Source organism: Oncorhynchus gorbuscha, linkage group LG02, assembly GCF_021184085.1.
Source record: "Oncorhynchus gorbuscha isolate QuinsamMale2020 ecotype Even-year linkage group LG02, OgorEven_v1.0, whole genome shotgun sequence".
NCBI classification, from domain to species: domain Eukaryota; kingdom Metazoa; phylum Chordata; class Actinopteri; order Salmoniformes; family Salmonidae; genus Oncorhynchus; species Oncorhynchus gorbuscha.
Window position 1 is genome coordinate 26,304,796 of NC_060174.1, and position 6,632 is coordinate 26,311,427.

A 6,632-nucleotide genomic window follows, 5' to 3' on the forward strand; every position below is an offset into this window, starting at 1 on the left:
TCTCAATTGTCAGAAGAAACCACATTTGACGTTACGTCTTAAGGCTAGGCGTCCCACTAGCGGGACACCGGTAGACAAAATCCGATGAAATTGGAGGGCGCGCAATTAAAATAAATAATTGTAATGTTAAACATTTATGAACATACAAGTATCTTATATCGTTTAAAAGCTTAAATCCTTGTTAATCTAACTGCATTGTCCGATTTACAATAGGCTTTACAGCGAAAGCATACCATGCAATTGTTTGAGGACAGCGCCCCAACATATTTTTCAAACCAGCACATGCTTCATAAAATCAAATAGCGATTAAATAAATCACTTACTTTTGAAAATCTTCCTCTGTTTGCAATCCCAAGGGTCCCAGCTACAACATGAATGGTTGTTTTGTTGTCCTTCTTTATATCCCAAAAAGTCTGTTTAGTTGGCGCCAGCGATTTCAGTAATCCACTCATTCAACGTGCAGACAAAGGAGTCCAAAAAGCTACCGCTAAACTTTGTTCAAACAAGTCAAACGATGTTTCTATTTAATTTTCTATATAATATTTCATATGGAAAGAAGACCGTTCAATAGAAAAGTAAAATGAGTAAGCGAGCGTCATCTTCGTCGCGCACCAACAGACTGATGTTGTACCGGGACTCTTTGTACAAAAAACGTAAAATTCTTGATAGGTTTTGAAGACACAAACAATGGTTTTGAAGCCTGAAACAATGAACAAAGACTGTTGACATCTAGTGGAAGCCATAGGAATTACAATATGGGAGCTGGAATTACATAGAACCCATAGCTTTTCATTCTAAGAGTCTGGGAGCTCAAATAAAAAAAAATCTGGTTGGTTTTTCTTTGGATTTTCACCTGCCATATCAATTGTGTTAAAGTCTCATACATAATCTTCTATCCAATGCAACCAATTATATGCATATCCTGGCTTCTGGGCCTGAGTAACAGGCAGTTTACTTTGGGCATGTCAGTCAGGCGGAAATTCAGGAAAATAGAACCTAGCCCGAATAAGTTTTTAAAGGATAAGCAGTCCATAAACTCAGACATAATAAGCCAGTAGGTCCCAATCATAAGAATACAAAAATACAACCATTAAGCATTTCCCAATCAAAATGTACAACTATTAATTCCAATTGCAAAAAAATATTTCATGTTTAGCACCGAAAGTAACCAGTGACAAAGTTTAAAGTTTAAACTACTTTGCAGATATGAAACAAACATATAATCATAATATCAGTCAAAATGATTAAATTCCCAGTTCATGCTACAAAACCAGTTTTATATGAGGTTATTAAAATAGATTATATTTGAGCAGTGGTGGTTCTAGCTTGGCTCCCTGGGCGAACCCCCTTCAGCCCCCCTCCCCAAAAAAAGCAACATTCTGCACTAACTCTTTTTATTCAGACATTTGGAACACCACAAATAAATAATCTTAACATTTAAAACTATATAAATATAAAAACATATTTAAAAAACAAGCCTTGTAAATATAAAAAAGTAGTAACAAAGACAAATAGAAACAAATGTGTGTTGACTTGGCATTTGAGCATCAATACATTACCCATCCCCCAACACTGTCAACCAAGAGTCAAGACTAAACCAATTCACCTTTGTGGTGTGCAGACTGGTTTTATAATGTTAACGATTTCGCACAAACCAGAAAAAAATGCAACAACATATCTGTGAAACTATATATTCACAGTATTATGAATGAATTGTGGTTTATTTGGTAGCATTTCGTAGTGTGACTGATTTTACTAATTGCATTAATACTGTACAAAGTTAGAGGTGCGCTATTTGATAGGTCTCTCCACTGGAAGCCCGAGGTAGGGGAGCGGGGGAATCTGAGGTCAACCTACCCCCGCCCCCTTCCCAGGCAGTAGCCTGCCTAGCTCACAAACTAGAAATCAGGGTGCCCACTCCGACAAGGTTAATGGACCCACAGTCCCACACAGTGACATGATATCATTGACGTGACGTGCAAATGAGCGATAGAAAACCGATCACGCAAATGTCACCATTAGAATTTTCCGCCTGTACCTAAATCCGCCAATGTATTTGAGTCAACTTTCCATGCCATACACTAAGGATTTGTTGGCAGAATAGATGGATGCAGTTCAATGAATGATTAATATAATTCACCAATATATTTCTTTGTAGTCTAAAAACATATTGCTATCAGGGTGTAATTCACAGCTGGTCTGGTACATTGTTTGCTGCCTCCATTCAGGATGCACTGTTTCGGTTTCAATGACTCAATATTCTAGACAAAACAGACAAACGTAACTAAGGCTGGGAATGTCAATACACTCAAACTAGCAAGGGCAATGATCACCTGTCATAACATTGTTAATTGGCTAGCTTATCTATTTATATATCAAACTAAAAACACAGATCCTAACATTAGCTGGATAGATAGCTAGATCCAGCTAAGATTTCTGTACACCAGCAGAACCCATCCAACTTGAAGGATCTGGAGCAGTTCTGCCTTGAAGAATGGTCATAAATCCCAGTGGCTAGATATGTCTCTAAAAGCTTGGCACACCCCAAGAGACTTGCAGCTGTAATTATTGTATTGACTTTATTTTTTGTTATTTTTTTTTTTTTGGGGGGGGGGGGGGGGGGTGAATAGTTCTATAGTTCAGGCCTTTTTGTATTATTTCTTATTTGTTTCACAAAAATATTTTGCATCTTCAAAGTGGTAGGCATGTTGTGTAAATCAAATGATACAAACTCCTCCAAAATCAATTTTCATTCCAGGTTAAGGCAACAAAATAGGAAAACTGCCAAGGGGGTGAATACTTTCGCAAGCCACTTTATATTGCCATCGAATTATCACAAATGCCTTACTATAAGTAATTTCCAAACATTCTACGAATTTATGAAAATGTGAAAATGACCAGATGTAAGTGAGCACTTGTCAGATTTTAAAAGTGTAATATTCTTCCAGGGGTGTGTATGGACAGATTGTAATAAGATATCATATTGCTTCTGCAAAGTAGTTTTGATAGTGTTCCTGTGTAGAAGATTCAGGAAGAATTCTGTGCATTTTTCTCCATATTCCATCCAGTTTGCTTTATTTTTGTAACAGATGACATAAAATCGTTCTTGAATAAGTTCCTCCAGTTTTTTTTCTTCCTATAACTTCTTGTATCTCTGTAGTACTGTTTTTATGCTACCCACCCTTGTTCGTCTCCTTAGACAGAAACTGTTTTTTTATTTATAATAATAATAATAATAAAATTACAATGATTCATTAATAATAATAATAATAATTATTTATTTACTGAAGAATATTGAATTACCTCTGAAAGGTACATTTAAAAGGAAACCCACACAATACGGGGATTTCCTGAACCTATATTGTACTGGGAAAATTCTGTTATTAATTATTTTGTCTTAAATTGTCTTCCAGTAGACTTTGATTACATTTCCAACATCTCCGCCCATGTAGAAATTCTGCAGGAGTTATGTGAAGGCTAATTAGATGATGGTCCGATCTCATTCCATCTCCTATCAATACTTAATGCAAGAGAGAAAGAGACAAGAAAGTACTCAAGACGACTAGCTTGATTAAGTCTCCTCCATGTATATCTAACAAGGTCAGGGGTTTTTAGTCTCCAAATATCCACTATTTCTAATGTGTCCATAATATTTGTGATCTCCTTAAGGGCACGATTATAGTTTGTAGAGTGATTTCCTTTGCGGTCTACTGAGGTACTTAACACTGTGTAATAATCTTCCACCATAATGATTTGATCGTTTGTTGCCTGTAAACTCAATAGATTATAAATATTTTAGAAGAAGAGTGGATCATCCTGATTTGGATATATATACAGTGGGGCAAAATTGCCTGTAATTTTCATCATATAGGTACACTTCAACTATGACAGACAAAATGAGCATTTTTCCCCCCAGAAAATCACATTGTAGGATTTTTAATGAATTTATTTGCAAATTATGGTGGAAAATAAGTATTTGGTCACCTACAAACAAGCAAGATTTCTGGCTCTCACAGACCTGTTACATCTTCTTAAGAGGCTCCTCTGTCCTCCACTCGTTACCTGTATTAATGGCACCTGTTTGAACTTGTTATCAGTATAAAAGACACCTGTCCACAACCTCAGTCACACTCCAAACTCCACTATGGCCAAGACCAAAGAGCTGTCAAAGGACACCAGAAACCAAATTGTAGACCTGCACCAGGCTGGGAAGACTGCATCTGCAATAGGTAAGCAGCTTGGTTTGAAGAAATCAACTGTGGGAGCAATTATTAGGAAATGGAAGACATACAAGAACACTGATAATCTCCATCGATCTGGGGCTCCACCCAAGATCTCACCCCGTGGGGTCAAAATGATCACAAGAACGGTGAGCAAAAATCCCAGAACCACACAGGGGGACCTAGTGAATGACCTGCAGAGAGCTTGGACCAAAGTAACAAAGCCTACCATCAGTAACACACTACGCCGCCAGGGACTCATATCCTGCAGTGCCAGACGTGTCCCCCTGCTTAAGCCAGTACATGTCCAGGCCGGTCTGAAATTTGCTAGAGAGCATTTGGATGATCCAGAAGAAGATTGGGAGAATGTCATATGGTCAGATGAAACCAAAATGTAACGTTTTGGTAAAAACTCAACTTGTTGTGTTTGGAGGACAAAGAATGCTGAGTTGCATCCAAAGAACACCATACCTACTGTGAAGCATGGGGGTGGAAACATCATGCTTTGGGGCTGTTTTTCTGCAAAGGGACCAGGACGACTGATCCGTGTAAAGGAAAAAATGAATGGGGCCATGTATCGTGAGATTTTGAGTGAAAACCTCCTTCCATCAGCAACGGCTGAAACGTGGTTGGGTCTTTCAGCATGACGATGATCCCAAACACACCGCCCGGGCAACGAAGGAGTGGCTTCGTAAGAAGCACATCAAGGTCCTGGAGTGGCTTAGCCAGTCTCCAGATCTCACCCCCATGGAAAATCTTTGGAGGGAGTTGAAAGTCCGTGTTGCCCAGCAACAGCCCCAAAACATCACTGCTCTAGAGGAGATCTGCATGGAGGAATGGGACAAAATACCAGCAACAGTGTGTGAAACCTTGTGAAGACTTACAGAAAACATTTGACCTCTGTCATTGCCAACAAAGGGTATATAACAAAGTATTGAGAAACTCGTTATTGACCAAATACTTATTTTCCACCATAATTTGAAAATAAATTCATTAAAAATCCTACAATGTGATTTTCTGGATTTTTTGGATTTTTTGTACCTATGATGAAAATTACAGGCCTCGCTCATCTTTTTAAGTGGAAGAACTTGCACAATTGGTGGCTGACTAAATACTTTTTTGCCCCACTGTAGATTAATGACACAAATCTGATTTTCATCCACTTTCATATTCAAGAGTCCACCTTCCTTGCAATCATTCCTGACTGTTTTCACATTCGGATCAACATTATTGTTAATTAGTATCATCACACCCTTTGAGTTCCTTTGTCTACGACAGGAAATTATTTCCCTGCCTTCATCTCATGTAGAGTGAATGTCCTGTAAACAGTACATTTAATATTCCTTTTCTTTTAGCCACGTAAAGTCGGATTGTCTTTCCTTATTATCTGCTAAACCGTTACAATTACAAATAGCTATACTTATTTCATCCCTTACCATAATTAGATACTATTCTCAGTCTAAATTGACCATAATCAGTGGCTGTAAAATTACTGCCAAAAGGGGTATCATGACAGTCAAAAACAGATTTTAAATGTCTGATGTTTAGATTTCAATAAACAGGTTCTTGCCAATTTCATGGCTGAGTGTCTATGTGTTTAACATGATATGAGTGCAGCCTTAATATTCAGGATGATAATCGTAATCCGTATAGTGTCAACATCATAATTACATTAAAGATCATATTTATAGAAAAACACATCCCAGCATTTCCATAGGAATTGATGTTTCACATGATTTTGAAAGAGACCTTGCATTACTATGTTCCAGTTTTATCTTCCCATTGCTTGTTGTAAACATAGATAAACATGTAGAATAAGACAGACAAACAAGAAACATATTGAATTATAGAAAGTTAGACAATAGAGAGGGAGAGAAGACAGAGATCAAGTGTGTATGTATCTGTGAGTGTAAACGAGCATGTAATTAAAGTGTGTGTGTGCACGTATCACCTTCATAGTGTTCAGATATTTTACAGTCCCCAGAGCCATTAAATTCTACAGCCCCCTAACAAAGCCATCACCTACAGAGAAATGAACCTGTGGTGTCTGTTTGTGTTTGTAAACAGAGCCCCAGGACCAGCTTGCTTAGGGGGGCTCTTCTCCAGGTTCATTTCTCTGTAGAGCAACACAATTAGACACAACCAAATCATGAGAAAACAAAAAGATAATTACTTGACACATTGGAAAGAATTTACAAAAAAGAAAAGAGCACTAGAATGCTATTTATCCCTAAACAGAGAGTACACAGTGGCAGAATACCTGACCACTGTGACTGACCCAAAATTAAGGAATTCTTTGACTTTTTACAGACTCAGTGAGCATAGCTTTGCTATTGGGAGGGCAGACACTGCCCACAAAATTAGGTGGATACTGAGCTGCACTTCCTAACCTCCTGCCAAATGTATGACCAT